Genomic DNA, 9,496 nt, shown 5'->3' on the forward strand with positions numbered 1-9,496 from the left:
CTTGGCTCCTACATACCATTGCTTCTTCAGAGTTGAGGTCGGACCTTTATTTGGTCCGTTCTCATGGCGCTCGATATTCTGGTATTCAAAAAGGCGTCGAACCTTTGATCCTGTGACATTTGGCCTGCAAGGAGGTTTTATATCAGTCATTCAGAGGATTGTGTGGTGGTTACTCAGATCATATGGACCTTGATCCCATGCTGGCATTGCATAACATCATTGTTTTATCCACTTCATTTGTGAGGAATTCTAAATTCTATTTCCAAAAAAAAAAAGAAACAAAAAGAAAAAGGAAATGGAAAAGCAGAAAAAAGAAAAGAAAATATACTCCATATAAAAGAAAGCTTTGGTTTCAAAAAAGAATAAAAGAAAGAATGTGTGAAAAGACTTTAGGATTCCTCTGAAATGAAACATTGCATTCATATCATCATACATTTCATGGTCCCGCATCAGAAGCTAATTGGGGTCCCTTTCAATCCAGATTTCTGCTTCATCAACAAATTTGACTTCCCTACATCTGTATCATACGAGGATTAATCAGAAGAGAATCATGGACCATCTTGAACAGAATTAGGCTGAACTTCGTAAGGACTTGGATACTATGGGGGAAAGGATGACCCAACTCTTTGAGACTCTCCATGTTGTTATTTAAGGGCAAGAAGAGCTAAGACAAAGTGTTGCTAAGTTGACTAATGATACTCCGACTACTGTTGCTAATGGGGGATCAAAACCTGTGCCCGTGGAAGTTCCTAACAAGGAGGATTCACATCATGAGAATGATTCTGAACTTGAAGCTTTCAAGTTCCCGATCGAGGAAAATGAGAGAAAATTCCATCTCCTGGAAGAAAGATTGAAGGCTTTAGAAGGTCGAGGCTCCTCTGGTTTGAATGCTATTGATTTGTGCCTAGTGCCTGATATCAAGATTCCTGCTAAGTTCAAAGTCCCCAGTTTTGAGAAATACAAGGGTACCACTTGTCCGATGAGTCACATCAAGGCATTCTGCAACAAGATGGCACCGTATGCAGAAAATGACAAGCTTCTAATGCACTTCTTTCAGGATAGCCTCAGTGGGGCATCTCTTGAATGGTATACACGACTTGAACGAGCTCATGTCCGCACTTGGGATGAACTAGCAGAGGTTTTTCTCAAGCATTACAAGTACAATAGTGACATGGCTCTTACCAGACTGCAACTCCAAAGTTTAACTCAGAAGGTTGATGAGTCTTTTAGAGAGTATGCACAGAGATGGAGAGAATTAGCATCTAGAGTCCAACCTCCTCTTTTGGAACGAGAGCTTGTAGACACGTTCATGAATACTTTGAAAGATCCTTATCTAAACATGATGATCGGATGTGCTTCCTCCGAATTTTCAAATTTGGTTGTTGTAGGAGAACGAATTGAAAACGCTTTAAAGATGGGTAAAATCCAGGATATCTCCGATGTTTCCGAATTCACTAAAGAAGAGAAAAGTGAAACAAATACAGTTTCTGAGATTGAGGAAGAGGAAATCCATGTTTATCCTCAAGTTCAAGTTCCTAACTATCAGGTGGTCCCAGTTTCTCCTAGTCAGTATATTCCACAAGTCTTTGCCACCACTATCAATCAACAACCCCAAATGGTCCAACAACGACCAATTCAGTATCTGCCACAAAAGCAATGTGCTCCACATCAACAAGTTCATCTGAATCAACGCCAACCTAGAAATAATTTGGAACGAATAAATGCTCCGTTGGACCAGATTCCTATGACATACAGTAAACTTCTGCCATATCTAGTTCAAAGCTTGTTGGTGACTCCCAAATATCTGAAGCCTCCACCACAGCCGTTTCCACCTGGGTATGACCCTAATGTAGAATGTGGGTATCACGCTGGATCAGCAGGGCACTCAACTGAGGACTGCAACGCTTTCAAAGCCAAAGTACAACAGTTGATCGACGAGAGGTATATAACCCTTCAAGGAGGAAACATGTGGGTGAATGGAATTCCCTTGCCCGAATGAAAGCTCAGATTTCAGAAAGTCTCAAATTTCGAAAAATTCCCTGTTTAAACTCATTGATATGATAATAATAAAAGCACCTCTCCTTCTCAAGGTTCTTGTGCTCAGTTGTATCCCTGAGGGTCGGTGTTTTAGTTGGTGTTTCGAGCTTTCCTTACAAAAGATAGCTTTTCTAAGTTTGATGATCTTGCAAGGTTCTTCCATGTTTGATGGCAAATACTTTCTCCAACATCTATGCTTGGGGCTCCCGATCGAGGGATAAGCAAGACGTACTCTTATCTTGAGCATTGCATCACTCGCATTGCTCGAATCCCTAAAGCAAGGCAAAAGTTTACAACTCTTGGGTGACTTTGTTGGAGTTTTCTTTTGAAGTAATCTGAAGTGTTTGGAAGGAACTGCAAAAAGTATTCAAGATCAACAAGTCCAGACGGAGTCAAGCCTCCTCAACTATGGCAATCATCAATTCATTTCTGCATGCTCATTTGTAATTTTCCTTGTTTTGTCAAATGTTACTTCCATGTAGAACTTGTTTGTTTTTAATGAAAATAAAAATGCATTGCATATGCTAGTTTCGAATTAATCCATTCGTGTTCACTCATATATTTATGTCTATCGATATCAAACTCTGGTTTAAGCAGAAATATCAAAAGGAGGATGATGGAAAAAATAAATCTTTAATTGTGTGCTTTTGAATAAAACCCCGCTGAGGATGTACAGGCATTCTTTCTAATCCTCAAACACCGGAGATATAAGGGAGATAGACCCTCTTTAACCCCTTTGAGCCTTGAAGTAGGAGTTTCTTTTTATACAAAAAAAAACCCTCACATTTAACCCAGGGGCAGGGTAGCATTCAATTAACCTGATCGAGCAATCAAAATTCATCAGGAGTATACATCCAAGGATACAACAATGGTTATCTTTCAAAAGGTTGGGGAAAGTCAACACTACAATGGTAATCCCTCATGAGGCAGTCACAATCACCTCCCACAAATCGAAGATTCAGGATCACACGACTTGTCAAAAAAAGATTGAATAAAAAAAAAGAGCCCGCTAAGTCGCCAATTTGAAAACAAGTGACTTAGGCAAAAATTAGGGCATCCCGCTGGACTCCAAAATAAAATTCAAAATAATTTGTCCAGGCAAAAGTTAGGGAAACAAAAGGGCAGAAGCGAAAAACGAGGATTACAAAACAAAGATCCTCATCAAAAGAACAAAGTTGTGTGATCAGACACCAAAAAGAAAGTGTGTGACTACCATGTCCAAGAAGACTTCATTGATTCCTCAATCATCTCAAACTCCTCTTGAAGGATGAATGCTCGTATCAGGTTAAGTTGAACTTAGGACTGGAGAACATCACGAAGAATGGGTGGGTTAGGTTAGACTTTGAGCCTTAAATCCTTTCTTTCTAAAACCGTGAACCAGGCCACGTTACAACCCTTAAAAGACCTAATTGAAGCAGGGTTATTTCAAAAGCATACTACACCAAGTTGCGTAAAACTGACTCCTAGATGTTTGCTTACCATTTGCGTTGACATCGATATGACAAATAATTCAAACACTGAATGTCACATTTTTGTTTTAATAACGTTGATCTCGAAGCTAGCATAAGTATTGCATTAGGATTATCATCTTCAAAACAAATATCTTTTACTTGTGAATAGACACTTGACATCAAGGAAGATCCAACAATGAACAACTGCAGAAAAAGTTGATCGATTCCATGAGCCATTCACTTCAAAGACTGATTACTCCAAGGGGCGAGTTGTGTGAAAACTCTGTCAACTGAGGCATCCATTCACTGTTGGTCAATCTGGGGCAATCAAGTCGAGGAATCTCTCTTGGGTTCAACCAATCTGGGGCAGTTACGTCAAGATTTGACAAATCTCTCCAAGGATCCTTTGGGGCAAATTCCCTCGTAGTTCACGAAGCTTGGGGCACAATCTTCTGAGTTTTATTGCCTTCTCCCCGATCATAGGAGTTTATTTCTCCTGGAACCATGGTTTCTCCCCAAGCACATGAGTTTATTTCTCATGGGAGTTGTCCCATTCCCCCGACCTGGTCTCCTCTTCTGAAGTTCTCATCCTCAACATGGTGAATCGAGGGAATCTCCTCAAGCTCACCATCCCCAAGCAATTCAAGATGTAGGGAAAGTCAGATGAAGTCACTTCCTCCCCAACAGAGCTACATTCCAACCCTCAAGGTAGTTGCCAATAATCTTTGGTACTGTAGGTTTTCCAACACCGATTCATATTGATAGCTCAAGACCACAAGCAACGGACCCCAATAATCATGCTAACGCCTTTATTTGGCACTTTGCATATAGAATCCATTGCATATAACATTGCATCTTCAAAAGCGTAGCATTTCCATTAAGGTGGATCATCACGCCATACAAAAATTCAAACATACATCAATGCATAAGCCAGTTTGTGTGTGCCCAAAAGGTACGAAGTAACATATATACCCTCAGAAGAAGTGTCATCTTCTCTCTCCAGTGTGGATCAGACACAATGTCTTTCTTTGTCAGAATCGTTGTCTCCGAGGTTATTTCCCGCGTGCTGCGTGAAGATTAGAGTGCGAATGAGGGTGGGCATTCAACCCATCTCATTTTTCAACCGTTTGAATAACCATACTTGGTGTGTGGCAATTCGAACGATTGCCACTCTTGATGAGTTACACCCCGCCTTTGGCCTGAGGGATTAATGTAATTCTTATGCTTCACCAGCATCAACATCTTCGTGAATCTCCAATGTTTACCGATGTCTTTTGATCGAGTCTAGTCGTCACTAGTCTCCGTGGTCCCTTCCCCCGTACGAAAAAACTTTTTAGATCCAACCCCCGTGTTGTGAACCATTTACCTTCCAACTTTCGAACAATTTCAAAGCCCAGTTCTCGCCCTGGCAAATCAAGTCAAAATCCAGTTCCCGTCCTGGTAATCATTTTCAAAATCCAGTTCCCGTCCTGGTAATCATTTTTCCAAATCCAGTTCCCGTCCTGGTAATCATTTTCAAAATCCAGTTCCCGTCCTGGTAATCATTCTTCAAAGCCCAATTCTCGCCTTGGCAAACTTTTTTCAAAGCCCAATTCTCGCCTTGGCAAACATTTTTCAAAGTCCAATTCTCGCATTGGCAAACTTTCTTCAAAGTCCAATTCTCGCCTTGGCAAACCCTTTTTCAAAATCCAGTTCACGTCCTGGTAATCGTTTCCCAAAATCCAGTTCCCGTCCTGGTAATCATTCTTCAAAGTCCAATTCTCGCCTTGGCAAGCTTTTTTCAAAGCCCAATTCTCGCCTTGGAAAACTTTTTTCAAAGTCCAATTCTCGCATTGGCAAACTTTCTTCAAAGTCCAATTCTCGCCTTGGCAAACCCTTTTTCAAAGTCTAGTCCTCGCCCTGGCAAATCATTTCTTTCATTTTTGATCCTAGGTGAAGTCAGTTCTCGCCTGACAACCACCATTCATCCATAATTTCTTACTGTAAAACCAATTCCCAATCCCCAGCAAGTCATTATCCTCTTTCCTCATTCAACCATAACATCCATAAATCATTCCACCGAAAAACAAAATTCTCTTTCCCCAGCAGATATCAAAACAAAAAATAAAGATAACACTTACACCATCTTCTCTTTAGGACAAATTTCTGGTACTTTGATATTTAATCTTCTTCTACCTCGAATGTTCGAAAGGCTGACGCCAATCTCACCTTCAGGTTTAAGACGATTAAATAGGGGCAGCTGTCATACCCCAAATTTGTCCTACCCCTTAATTCCTAACTGGCTTAATTTTCATAATCTCATGTACATACCCCCCATCAGGACATTAACATGACTCATGCATTCATTAACCAATAACTGCACACTGGATCAAGGATCTTGAAAGCTAGGGTTTTTATATGGTCGTTCGTTGTGGCTTCTTTCTCCTAAAGCTATAAGTTTTTTCTATGAAAATTCATCAAGGGCAAGAGGAGTATGGTTCTTGTGCGCAGTGTCTACAATCGTTAATTCAACTGAGATTCAGTGGTTTTCAGGTTGAGGTGTTTCTATGTGCTCCAACTCTTCTCTTCTTCAAAGATTCCTCAATGTGTTGTTGTTATGATTAATTGAAGTTCAAATGCGAATTATGGCATAAAGAAATAAAGTGGCGATCAATGCAATTGTTCGTTCTCTCCTTTGCTTATGACTTGTTTCTTATAATGTGAGTTCATTTGAGACTGAAGCCGTGGGTTCATTAAGAATGAGGATTAATTTGGATTTGAAATTTGGTTCAATTGATTCCATAAATTCAATTTAAAGTTCAAGATTGATTGATTGGATCCAAGGTCTTAAACATTTGACATTTGATTGGTGAAGGAATTGATTCAAGCTAGAAGATTCATTTATATGGATTTTAGCATGCAAGTTTCAATATTCAAGGTCATTCAACCGAAGCCATCACAAATTCATTCAACCAAAGCCATCACAAATTCATTACAAGGTCGAGCACATTACATTACACCACTCACACAATTCATCATTCAAAAAATCCAAAAGTCCATATAATTGATAATTACAAAAAATCTTCGAACATTACAAGACGCTTCCTAAATAAAGAAAACCGGTTCTGATTCCTAATCTCCTAGTCCAATGTCGTACTTCCAATGCCGCACCGACTGCACTTGATCTGAATCCTCCATCTTGACATAAACCGCAAATCTGCAGCAAACCAAAAAGAGAATAATGAATATACTTCATCATTAACACAACTCATCCAGGCTTCAGTTTTAACACAGCTACCAATTCCCAACAGTATTTAATTTTTGTATGCCATGATCTCATTGATTTTTGAACTAACAGCAACCATTCCTATCTAGTTCTAGCTCAACATAAATAACAGCCATATGATCCATCCATACAAGCCATAAACATAACAGGTTCAAGCCATAACAAACATATTGAATCAGCTCACAAAAGGAACAAAATCCATACATGAAATTCTGCCACACAAACTTGCAGCCAGCATCACCTACATAGAAAAAACCTATCCCAAAAATAGTACCTAACAACCATGCCATTCAGTTTACAGTTCCTGTACGTAACGGTTCTAACCTTTCCAATCTCCACATAACAGAACCAAAGTAAGGCACCCTGCATCACGAAGTGCTTCAGAGGAACCGCCGCATATTCGACAAAAGTTGTACCTGCAGCAAAAGCAACAAATCGAACCAGTTCAGCATCTAAGCTTAAAGCATCATACAGCAAAAGATTGTTAAACAAGATGAACAGAACTACAAGGCCTCTTCAATTTCAATTGTTACAGCAGCGGCGGCCATAGATTTCTGTCATTCAGCACATCATACAAACAGTCCAAGACAAAACCAAAATAGAATTTCACAACTTCTCTCAACTGATTCTCAACAGAAAAAATAACTAACATATAACAGAAAATAGAAAACTCCCTAACTGCCCAAAACAGAATCATAACCAATGTAACTAACTGCCAGCTCACATCAACTAACTGAGTCCTATATCAACTCAGTATAACCGACCGAGTTAACTGACTCTAACAGACTGAGTCAAGTAAATCCTCACCCTCCATTCATAACAGAACCCATCAAATCCAAAGGCTCAGGTTGCTCTTCCCATAACCGTTTCCTCCACTCCTCAACCTATATAACAAGACTTCCCTCCATATTTCAAACTTCACATTCACTTCACACGCTCATTCTCTCCTTCAACCATGACATAACCTTCATCTTCTCCCTTCAACTCTCTCTGCAACTTTCACTCCACACACTCATCTTTCACCTCCTTCAATCTCCAATCTTCACAATCTCAGAACTCATCATCTTCATCCTCTCTCCATTTTTCTCGATTCATTCCATCACCATTCTTCCACTCTCAATCTTCTTCATTCTTCACTTCTTCACCTTGCTTCATCCACCATCAATCTTCATCATCCATCACTCTCAAACCACACCTTCTTCAATCATCACCAACATCGTTTCATCTCCGCGATCAACCTCCTCATCATCGCACTCCGCCTTCTTCGCAAATCATCATCTTCATCGCAATTTCATCCACGACGCTTCATTGATTCCTCTACGAACAACCACAAAGACGCGACGCTATCAACAACAAGAAGAACGAAAAGAAAAAGAAGAAGAAAGAGCTCGCGGCAAGACGAGACGAAGAAGCGAGAAGAAGTTTTGAAGCGCGTACCTGATACTCTTTCTCCAGATTTCTCAACGCTCTTCTTCGGCAGGGAATTCGTAAGTTTGAAACAAATCGAAGACGAAGAGAAGCAAGGTGAGCGTCTGCTCACAGAGCCAAGCCTTTGACCGGAGCAAGCTTCGTCGCCGTCGCAGTGATCGGAGAAAGAGATGAAGCCGCTGCGCCTTTGTTCTTGTGAAGAGGAGAAGAACTGAATTCGTGTAATCTCAAAGGTCACTCGTCTAAACCTAAATCTCCTTTTGTGTTTAATTTTTATTTTTTATTTTATTTTCTATCTGATTAATTTCTTTTTTATTTGGTAAAAAGAATCATAAAATGTGGTGATGGATCATTAACCTTCGTGGACCAAATTACTGAATCATACTCCTCCTAGAGGCCTACGCACCACCATTTTTGGCATAGAATAAAAGTCTGTGAATGAAGAAACAAAAACAAGCTATGGGCCTGATTCGCTGCTCATTACACCTCCCTGGGCCCATACTGCCGTTTTCTGGCAAATAGAAACTAACAAAAAACGCCCTTGGGCCTTCCTGTTTGGGCCCTACGCCCATCTGCTAATCATCACTGTAATTTCAGTTTGCACCCCCTGTTTCCATTTGTTTAATTAGTGAATTTAGGTTTTAATTGAATTTTTCCTATTTTCTTTTAATAACTAAAAAATGCATAAAAATTGTTTTTAGATATTTTAGGTTAATTTTTGAATTGCTCCTTTTATTTTTGTATCATTTTTTCAAATTTTTGGTATGATTTTGTTATGTGATTTTGGCCATATTTTGGCCTATTTTGTTAATACCATTTTAATGCTTCTTTTAGGATTCCATTACCATGTTAACATTAGGATTTAGACTTGTAAACAACACAACATTAGGCTTAGAAGTTAGGCTAGTCTCCCACTTTTTCATTCTTTTTCTTTTTCAACACTTAAACATCTAAAAATATTCAAATAAAATCCCCTTTAAAAAATACAAAGAAAATACTTAAAACACTAATAATCAAAGTGAAAATTCTTAAAAAGGGAATGGAAGCTTGAACGTCCCTTGCTTAAGGGAATGTTCGAGTGCTTGGATCTCCCTTGCTTAAGGGTCCCATTCAGGCGTAAGTTCCCAACGTTAAAAGACACAAACCAAAGAGTAACTCGAGTTTCCCTTGCTTTAGGGATTTCCTCGAAACACTCAAACTCTCTCTCTTTCTTTCCTTTCTTAAGGGCATTGTTATCTCCGCTCTATTGCATCCTAGGCTGTCCCCTTATGCAAGAGCGCGAGCGTTAACGCCGCCCAACTAAAAAACACAAAAA

General features: G+C 39.6%; 1 long non-coding RNA gene across 1 annotated transcript; it reads right to left on the minus strand.

Annotated features, from left to right (window-relative positions):
• Nucleotides 1-6,399: 6,399 nt before the first annotated feature.
• Nucleotides 6,400-7,170, minus strand: LOC131635267 (uncharacterized). Its single transcript, XR_009293786.1, has 2 exons — nucleotides 7,078-7,170; nucleotides 6,400-6,684 (listed from the first exon to the last, which is right to left on the minus strand). It is a non-coding gene; the product is annotated as an uncharacterized LOC131635267 (long non-coding RNA).
• Nucleotides 7,171-9,496: the final 2,326 nt, after the last annotated feature.

The sequence above is a fragment of the Vicia villosa genome, unplaced genomic scaffold, assembly GCF_029867415.1.
Source record: "Vicia villosa cultivar HV-30 ecotype Madison, WI unplaced genomic scaffold, Vvil1.0 ctg.001462F_1_1, whole genome shotgun sequence".
Classification (NCBI taxonomy): domain Eukaryota; kingdom Viridiplantae; phylum Streptophyta; class Magnoliopsida; order Fabales; family Fabaceae; genus Vicia; species Vicia villosa.